The 10,261-nt window shown below is 44.1% G+C and overlaps 3 non-coding genes across 3 annotated transcripts; all 3 read right to left on the bottom strand.

Annotated features, from left to right (window-relative positions):
* Nucleotides 1-817: 817 nt before the first annotated feature.
* Nucleotides 818-1,117, bottom strand: LOC146854624 (signal recognition particle RNA). Its single transcript, XR_014959199.1, has one exon.
* A 3,401-nt stretch (nucleotides 1,118-4,518) lies between these two features.
* Nucleotides 4,519-4,818, bottom strand: LOC146854623 (signal recognition particle RNA). Its single transcript, XR_014959319.1, has one exon.
* Nucleotides 4,819-8,225: 3,407 nt separating this feature from the next.
* Nucleotides 8,226-8,525, bottom strand: LOC146854622 (signal recognition particle RNA). The gene has a single exon (XR_014959178.1).
* Nucleotides 8,526-10,261: the final 1,736 nt, after the last annotated feature.

Raw genomic sequence — 10,261 nt, 5'->3', positions numbered from 1 at the left:
TGCAGGCTTCTTCAGGAGTTTCGAGGGAGGTCCTTGGGTGCCGGACTCGGGGTCACAGTCGCCGTGGGGTCGTCCTTGTGGTCTTTGTTCACTCTGGCACAGGCCAGGCTTGGTGGGTGCAGAGTGTGAAGGGTTCGCGGTTCCGGGCTGCTGCCAGGGATTAGAAGTAGATTTGAGTAGAGCCTCTACTCATGGGATTCCCAGGGGTTTAGAGTCAAAAGGTAGCCAGGTCCTCCAGGGTTTGTGAGGTTGCTGGCCACAAGAGATGCCGGGTTGGAGCAGGAGCAGGTTCGAGGGTCGACAGGCCAGAGGCTCCAACGTTTGGGAGTTGCACAGCCCTCAGTCTTTTCATGTTTCGCTCAAAGAGTGAAGGGCCCTGTAATTTCTCCTTCTCATTCACATATGAAAAGAATGAGGGCTAATCAAAAAATGAATTAGAGCTGGACGTAGAAATGCAGCAGAAGGGCCAGCAAGCGCATTTCTAAGTTGCTCTATGAAGGATGCTTTTGTACTTGACAGATCAGTTTAATCCTACAGGTGCTCTAAAAGGAAGAATGCATTTGAGTCATCCTTGCTGAAAATCACAGAGCCATTTATTCTAGGTTGCACTGAGTTTTCAGTCCTCTCCGCCTGCTAGCTTGTTGTTGCAATATGTCTCAATTCTGGAGAATTGTCTGCTATGCTGAAATGCGTGGCCCAGTTCAAATGTTCATCATATTTCCTGGAAAAATATCAAAAGGAAAACAAAGATTTGGTTTTGGGAAAATAATTTATTACACCTTGTAAAAATCAAAACTTTCACATTTGAGTCAAAAAAGAGAGGCTAGGTCTCACTATTTTGCTCAGGCTGTTTAACACGTACTGCTCACAGGTGCTGTCCTGCTACCAATGGGCATGGAAGCTTTGGCCTGCTCTGTTTCCAGCCTGGGTCGGTGCACCTCTTGTTACACAACCTGAAATTCTAGAGCTCCCTCTAGAACACCATATTGATGCCCAATGCAGCATGGACACCTGATCAACACAGCTGAGTGCAGCCCAGAACCCCTGAACTCAAGCAATCCACAAGCCTCTGCCTCCCAAGTAACTAGGACAACAGGCACACGCCACCTTGCCCGGCAAACACTGCAGCTGTCCTAATGATGAAATGCATTCCATAAGTAAGGATAATGATAAAGTAAGGTGGAATGAATTGATGGTTTACCAACCATGTTTCAAGAAAATCAATTTCACTACCCTTCAAAGAAAGGAAAAAAATGTCTTATCAAGAAGCAGTGTGAATATGGGAAGGGCCTTTTAAAAAGATGTGGAGTTTCCTAAAGTAAAAAAGAGGGTTGAACTGATTGAAGGGAGAGAGGAAGTAGGGTCGGAAAGATTGTGACGGGGAAGTGAATACAACATAAATACTAGTATTTAGAGAGTGAGAGACAGGTAGAGGGACAGAAGGGAAAGGAGAGTGAGAGAGAAGAGCCAGGTTAGGGCTGAGTTTCTCTTTATCTGCCAGTGACTCCCTGTAGAAGCTTGCCGGCACAATTTAGGCTGTCCTGTAGGCTTCCCTTGTTATGCAGAGCCAGCCAATATTGAGAAAAATAGCATGGGTCACAATGATGGAACTCGTCTGCAACATCGGAAGTTTTAAAGTAGTATGGAGTGGGAGGGCTAGAAGAGTTACCATAAAGAATGAATACACGTCATTCTGTTCTCTAGCCTCAACAGCTGCAAGAGAGGAACTCCTGCTGGCCAAGAAGACCAATGTCAGTTCAGCTTGAACAGGTGAAAGCATGCCTGATTCTGCAAAGGTATGAGATTACACTTTTGCGTCAGAGGTGGTCAGGGGCTATTGAACATTAGGAAACCATTTATTGAGGTCCTGTTGGATTACTCTATCTTCTACCACCTCAAAATCAGCTGCTCATGCAGTGTTCTATACCGATGAGCTATTTTGGTCCTCCCTGCCCCTTCCAGCTAGTGGGTCCCCTGACTAGGGAAAGTGATTCGAACAGATTTGCATATCTTTTCATAGGAGACTTCTTGACCTATTTTATACTGTGCCAAATCAAGGTAGATTGAGTAATGATCTTGACAGACCTATATTGGAGAACTGCAGTGTGAGAAAGTGGCTCTGTATATACTGTTCCCAAATAGGTACAGGGTGTACAGAGTCCACAGTCCCCAGAGGTTTGGCAGAGGCTAAAGTTAGATATAACCTTACTCTCTAAAGTGGTAGCTTGGTCGAGCAGTAAGGCAGTATCAGAGGACAGTGTAAAGCATTTGTTGCACACACTCAGTCAGCAAATGGTCTCACACACTCAATAACTGAACTCTAGGCGAATGGTTTATCTACAAAAAATATATGCTTGTTTTATTTTAGAACCAACAATAGGTATTAAAATATACTTTCTCAGAATGAGATGCTTTATATAAATAGTTTTGCAATATGCAATTGACTTTTGTAGAAAGTTACAAGTGGTTTTAATAGGTAACAAAATTTTAAACACAATAATGCATTGAGCTCAATGGAAGTTTCAAGTTATTTGCAACAGATTACTTTTAGGATTACTTTTGGATTTCCAGGACTGGATCCTAGATTCAGTCCTGGGTCAGTACTTGGAATCAAGTGATAAAAGTCGACTTAATTACTGTGATGATTTTTAGACAATATTTTGCTATTTTAAAAGTTGACAGAAAATATTTCATAGAAAACAGTCTAAGATTCCCTATGGCAGAAAATTCAAGTTGCAGGTATAGTATGTTCTCGTTACTTTTGTAATCCAGTACTGGGTGCCTAGACTCAGTACTGGGACCTTTATCCAAAACAGGTAAGTAATTACGTTTTCAGAAATTATACGATTTTTAAAGAATATTTAAAGTTTGCAGAAATTGACACTTAGAAGAAATTTCACAGAAAAACAGTCAATGATTTCCTACGGGAGAAAATTGGGTTACTGGTAAGTACAGTTGTAAGTATTTTTCAGAGTCAGTGCTGGGCACCAAGATCCAGCACTGGGAGCTCACCTAATAGCAGGTGAGTATTTTCGTTTTCGTTACTCGGCTGATTTTTGGTGAATATTTTAAGTTTTGAAAAGTCCACACTTGGAAGAAATTTCAGGAAAAACCAGTCAATGTTACCCTATGGAGAAGATTGAGTTATCGGTTTAAAGGTAAGTACTCGACTGGCAGAGTTAAGGTTCTGGGCATAGTCTGAGGCGTCTCCCAGGGTCAGGTAGGTACAGTTGGTTCACCCACAGCGGCACAAGGGCGGCCGGGTGCAGAGAGAGTTAGGCCCAATGTTATCCTATGAGAGGTAGGGGGGCCTTGGTTGGTGGCTGCTGACTAGCAGGCCACGTGGCTGTGGGAGCTGGGCTCCTGGTCACTTATCCAGGGCAAGTGGGGAAGTAGATAGATGTAGAGGTTGCACTGCCAGGGCCACTCGGACGGCTGGGTGCAGGGTGCTTTTGAGCATTCGGGCGCTCAATTGATTTGAATGGGAAATCTCTGGTTTAGAAAAAGACTGCAAGCTCGGGGACGAAGATTCTTCAGGTGCCACCACCACTTCGAGAGGTAAGTTGGGTAGTTGGAGGATAGGTAGGTACCCCGGGATTGGGCACAGGGGGCCGCGGAGCGCCAGGTGCAGGGGTACCTTTTGGTGTCGGGAAATCTTACCCTCTGTTGATCGCGGTTGGGGGGGCACCTGGTTCTGAGGCTGCAGGCTTCTTCAGGAGTGTCGAGGGAGGTCCTTGGGTGCCGGACTCGGGGTCACAGTCGCCGTGGGGTCGTCCTTGTGGTCTTTGTTCACTCTGGCACAGGCCAGGCTTGGTGGGTGCAGAGTGTGAAGGGTTCGCGGTTCCGGGCTGCTGCCAGGGATTAGAAGTAGATTTGAGTAGAGCCTCTACTCATGGGAGTCCCAGGGGTTTAGAGTCAAAAGGTAGCCAGGTCCTCCAGGGTTTGTGAGGTTGCTGGCCACAAGAGATGCCGGGTTGGAGCAGGAGCAGGTTCGAGGGTCGACAGGCCAGAGGCTCCAACGTTTGGGAGTTGCACAGCCTTCAGTCTTTTCATGTTTCGCTCAAAGAGTGAAGGGCCCTGTAATTTCTCCTTCTCATTCACATATGAAAAGAATGAAGGCTAATCAAAAAATGAATTAGAGCTGGACGTAGAAATGCAGCAGAAGGGCCAGCAAGCGCATTTCTAAGTTGCTCTATGAAGGATGCTTTTGTACTTGACAGATCAGTTTAATCCTACAGGTGCTCTAAAAGGAAGAATGCATTTGAGTCATCCTTGCTGAAAATCACACAGCCATTTATTCTAGGTTGCACTGAGTTTTCAGTCCTCTCCGCCTGCTAGCTTGTTGTTGCAATATGTCTCAATTCTGGAGAATTGTCTGCTATGCTGAAATGCGTGGCCCAGTTCAAATGTTCATCATATTTCCTGGAAAAATATCAAAAGGAAAACAAAGATTTGGTTTTGGGAAAATAATTTATTACACCTTGTAAAAATCAAAACTTTCACATTTGAGTCAAAAAAGAGAGGCTAGGTCTCACTATTTTGCTCAGGCTGTTTTACACGTACTGCTCACAGGTGCTGTTCTGCTACCAATGGGCATGGAAGCTTTGGCCTGCTCTGTTTCCAGCCTGGGTCGGTGCACCTCTCGTTACACAACCTGAAATTCTAGAGCTCCCTCTAGAACACCATATTGATGCCCAATGCAGCATGGACACCTGATCAACACAGCTGAGTGCAGCCCAGAACCCCTGAGCTCAAGCAATCCACAAGCCTCTGCCTCCTAAGTAACTAGGACAACAGGCACACACCACCTTGCCCGGCAAACACTGCAGCTGTCCTAATGATGAAATGCATTCCATAAGTAAGGATAATGATAAAGTAAGGTGGAATGAATTGATGGTTTACCAACCATGTTTCAAGAAAATCAATTTCACTACCCTTCAAAGAAAGGAAAAAAATGTCTTATCAAGAAGCAGTGTGAATATGGGAAGGGCCTTTTAAAAAGATGTGGAGTTTCCTAAAGTAAAAAAGAGGGTTGAACTGATTGAAGGGAGAGAGGAAGTAGGGTCGGAAAGATTGTGACGGGGAAGTGAATACAACATAAATACTAGTATTTAGAGAGTGAGAGACAGGTAGAGGGACAGAAGGGAAAGGAGAGTGAGAGTGAGAGAGAAGAGCCAGGTTAGGGATGAGTTTCTCTTTATCTGCCAGTGACTCCCTGTAGAAGGTTGCCGGCACAATTTATGCTGTCCTGTAGGCATCCCTTGTTATGCCGAGCCAGCCAATATTGAGAAAAATAGCATGGGTCACAATGATGGAACTCGTCTGCAACTTCGGAAGTTTTAAAGTGGTATGGAGTGGGAGGGCTAGACGAGTTACCATAAAGAATGAATACACGTCATTCTGTTCTCTAGCCTCAACAGCTGCAAGAGGGGAACTCCTGCTGGCCAAGAAGACCTATGTCAGTTCAGCTTGAACAGGTGAAAGCATGCCTGATTCTGCAAAGGTATGAGATTACACTTTTGCGTCAGAGGTGGTCAGGGGCTATTGCACATTAGGAAACCGTTTATTGAGGTCCAGTTGGATTACTCTATCTTCTACCACCTCAAAATCAGCTGCTCATGCAGTGTTCTATACCGATGAGCTATTTTGGTCCTCCCTGCCCCTTCCAGCTAGTGGGTCCCCTGACTAGGGAAAGTGATTCGAACAGATTTGCATATCTTTTCATAGGAGACTTCTTGACTTATTTTATACTGTGCCAAATCAAGGTAGATTGAGTAATGATCTTGACAGACCTATATTGGAGAACTGCAGTGTGAGAAAGTGGCTCTGTATATACTGTTCCCATATAGGTACAGGGTGTACAGAGTCCACAGTCCCCAGAGGTTTGGCAGAGGCTAAAGTTAGATATAACCTTACTCTCTAAAGTGGTAGCTTGGTCGAGCAGTAAGGCAGTATCAGAGGACAGTGTAAAGCATTTGTTGCACACACTCAGTCAGCAAATGGTCTCACACACTCAATAACTGAACTCTAGGCCAATGGTTTATCTACAAAAAATATATGCTTGTTTTATTTTAGAACCAACAATAGGTATTAAAATATACTTTCTCAGAATGAGATGCTTTATATAAATACTTTTGCAATATGCAATTGACTTTTGTAGAAAGTTACAAGTGGTTGCAATAGGCAACAAAATTTTAAACACAATAATGCATTGAGCTCAATGGAAGTTTCAAGTTCTTTGCAACAGATTACTTTTAGGATTACTTTTGGATTTCCAGGACTGGATCCTAGATTCAGTCCTGGGTCAGTACTTGGAATCAAGTGATAAAAGTCGACTTAATTACTGTGATGATTTTTAGACAATATTTTGCTATTTTAAAAGTTGACAGAAAATATTTCATAGAAAACAGTCTAAGATTCCCTATGGCAGAAAATTCAAGTTGCAGGTATAGTATGTTCTCGTTACTTTTGTAATCCAGTACTGGGTGCCTAGACTCAGTACTGGGACCTTTATCCAAAACAGGTAAGTAATTACGTTTTCAGAAATTATACGATTTTTAAAGAATATTTAAAGTTTGCAGAAATTGACACTTAGAAGAAATTTCACAGAAAAACAGTCAATGATTTCCTATGGGAGAAAATTGGGTTACTGGTAAGTACAGTTGTAAGTATTTTTCAGAGTCAGTGCTGGGCACCAAGATCCAGCACTGGGAGCTCACCTAATAGCAGGTGAGTATTTTCGTTTTCGTTACTCGGCTGATTTTTGGTGAATATTTTAAGTTTTGAAAAGTCCACACTTGGAAGAAATTTCAGGAAAAACCAGTCCATGTTACCCTGTGGAGAAGATTGAGTTATCGGTTTAAAGGTAAGTACTCGACTGGCAGAGTTAAGGTTCTGGGCATAGACTCAGGCGTCTCCCAGGGTCAGGTAGGTACAGTTGGTTCACCCTCAGCGGCACAAGGGCGGCCGGGTGCAGAGAGAGTTAGGCCCAATGTTATCCTATGAGAGGTAGGGGGGCCTTGGTTGGTGGCTGCTGACTAGCAGGCCACGTGGCTGTGGGAGCTGGGCTCCTGGTCACTTATCCAGGGAAAGTGGGGAAGTAGATAGATGTAGAGGTTGCACTGCCAGGGCCACTCGGACGGCTGGGTGCAGGGTGCTTTTGAGCATTCGGGCGCTCAATTGATTTGAATGGGAAATCTCTGGTTTAGAAAAAGACTGCAAGCTCGGGGACGAAGATTCTTCAGGTGCCACCACCACTTCGAGAGGTAAGTTGGGTAGTTGGAGGATAGGTAGGTATCCCGGGATTGGGCACAGGGGGCCGCGGAGCACCGGGTGCAGGGGTACCTTTTGGTGTCGGGAAATCTTACCCTCTGTTGATCGCGGTTGGGGGGGCACCTGGTTCTGAGGCTGCAGGCTTCTTCAAGAGTGTCGAGGGAGGTCCTTGGGTGCCGGACTCGGGGCCACAGTCGCCGTGGGGTCGTCCTTGTGGTCTTTGTTCACTCTGGCACAGGCCAGGCTTGGTGGGTGCAGAGTGTGAAGGGTTCGCGGTTCCGGGCTGCTGCCAGGGATTAGAAGTAGATTTGAGTAGAGCTTCTACTCATGGGAGTCCCAGGGGTTTAGAGTCAAAAGGTAGCCAGGTCCTCCAGGGTTTGTGAGGTTGCTGGCCACAAGAGATGCCGGGTTGGAGCAGGAGCAGGTTCGAGGGTCGACAGGCCAGAGGCTCCAACGTTTGGGAGTTGCACAGCCCTCAGTCTTTTCATGTTTCGCTCAAAGAGTGAAGGGCCCTGTAATTTCTCCTTCTCATTCACATATGAAAAGAATGAGGGCTAATCAAAAAATGAATTAGAGCTGGACGTAGAAATGCAGCAGAAGGGCCAGCAAGCGCATTTCTAAGTTGCTCTATGAAGGATGCTTTTGTACTTGACAGATCAGTTTAATCCTACAGGTGCTATAAAAGGAAGAATGCATTTGAGTCATCCTTGCTGAAAATCACACAGCCATTTATTCTAGGTTGCACTAAGTTTTCAGTCCTCTCCGCCTGCTAGCTTGTTGTTGCAATATGTCTCAATTCTGGAGAATTGTCTGCTATGCTGAAATGCGTGGCCCAGTTCAAATGTTCATCATATTTCCTGGAAAAATATCAAAAGGAAAACAAAGATTTGGTTTTGGGAAAATAATTTATTACACCTTGTAAAAATCAAAACTTTCACATTTGAGTCAAAAAAGAGAGGCTAGGTCTCACTATTTTGCTCAGGCTGTTTAACACGTACTGCTCACAGGTGCTGTCCTGCTACCAATGGGCATGGAAGCTTTGGCCTGCTCTGTTTCCAGCCTGGGTCGGTGCACCTCTCGTTACACAACCTGAAATTCTAGAGCTCCCTCTAGAACACCATATTGATGCCCAATGCAGCATGGACACCTGATCAACACAGCTGAGTGCAGCCCAGAACCCCTGAGCTCAAGCAATCCACAAGCCTCTGCCTCCCAAGTAACTAGGACAACAGGCACACGCCACCTTGCCCGGCAAACACTGCAGCTGTCCTAATGATGAAATGCATTCCATAAGTAAGGATAATGATAAAGTAAGGTGGAATGAATTGATGGTTTACCAACCATGTTTCAAGAAAATCAATTTCACTATCCTTCAAAGAAAGGAAAAAAAATGTCTTATCAAGAAGCAGTGTGAATATGGGAAGGGCCTTTAAAAAAGATGTGGAGTTTCCTAAAGTAAAAAAGAGGGTTGAACTGATTGAAGGGAGAGAGGAAGTAGGGTCGGAAAGATTGTGACGGGGAAGTGAATACAACATAAATACTAGTATTTAGAGAGTGAGAGACAGGTAGAGGGACAGAAGGGAAAGGAGAGTGAGAGTGAGAGAGAAGAGCCAGGTTAGGGCTGAGTTTCTCTTTATCTGCCAGTGACTCCCTGTAGAAGCTTGCTGGCACAATTTAGGCTGTCCTGTAGGCATCCCTTGTTATGCCGAGCCAGCCAATATTGAGAAAAATAGCATGGGTCACAATGATGGAACTCGTCTGCAACTTCGGAAGTTTTAAAGTGGTATGGAGTGGGAGGGCTAGAAGAGTTACCATAAAGAATGAATACACGTCATTCTGTTCTCTAGCCTCAACAGCTGCAAGAGAGGAACTCCTGCTGGCCAAGAAGACCAATGTCAGTTCAGCTTGAACAGGTGAAAGCATGCCTGATTCTGCAAAGGTATGAGATTACACTTTTGCGTCAGAGGTGGTCAGGGGCTATTGCACATTAGGAAACCGTTTATTGAGGTCCAGTTGGATTACTCTATCTTCTACCACCTCAAAATCAGCTCCTCATGCAGTGTTCTATACCGTTGAGCTATTTTGGTCCTCCCTGCCCCTTCCAGCTAGTGGGTCCCCTGACTAGGGAAAGTGATTCGAACAGATCTTTTCATAGGAGACTTCTTGACTTATTTTATACTGTGCCAAATCAAGGTAGAGTAATGATCTTGACAGACCTATATTGGAGAACTGCAGTGTGAGAAAGTGGCTCTGTATATACTGTTCCCAAATAGGTACAGGGTGTACAGAGTCCACAGTCCCCAGAGGTTTGGCAGAGGCTAAAGTTATATATAACCTTACTCTCTAAAGTGGTAGCTTGGTCGAGCAGTAAGGCAGTATCAGAGGACAGTGTAAAGCATTTGTTGCACACACTCAGTCAGCAAATGGTCTCACACACTCAATAACTGAACTCTAGGCCAATGGTTTATCTACAAAAAATATATGCTTGTTTTATTTTAGAACCAACAATAGGTATTAAAATATACTTTCTCAGAATGAGATGCTTTATATAAATACTTTTGCAATATGCAATTGACTTTTGTAGAAAGTTACAAGTGGTTGCAATAGGCAACAAAATTTTAAACACAATAATGCATTGAGCTCAATGGAAGTTTCAAGTTATTTGCAACAGATTACTTTTAGGATTACTTTTGGATTTCCAGGACTGGATCCTAGATTCAGTCCTGGGTCAGTACTTGGAATCAAGTGATAAAAGTCGACTTAATTACTGTGATGATTTTTAGACAATATTTTGCTATTTTAAAAGTTGACAGAAAATATTTCATAGAAAACAGTCTAAGATTCCCTATGGCAGAAAATTCAAGTTGCAGGTATAGTATGTTCTCGTTACTTTTGTAATCCAGTACTGGGTGCCTAGACTCAGTACTGGGACCTTTATCCAAAACAGGTAAGTAATTACGTTTTCAGAAATTATACGATTTTTAAAGAA

Source organism: Triturus cristatus, chromosome 4_1 (genome assembly GCF_964204655.1).
Source record: "Triturus cristatus chromosome 4_1, aTriCri1.1, whole genome shotgun sequence".
Taxonomy (NCBI): Eukaryota; Metazoa; Chordata; class Amphibia; order Caudata; family Salamandridae; genus Triturus; species Triturus cristatus.
Note: the sequence above shows the minus strand (reverse complement) of the source record. Positions and strands in the feature narration are given on the sequence as shown.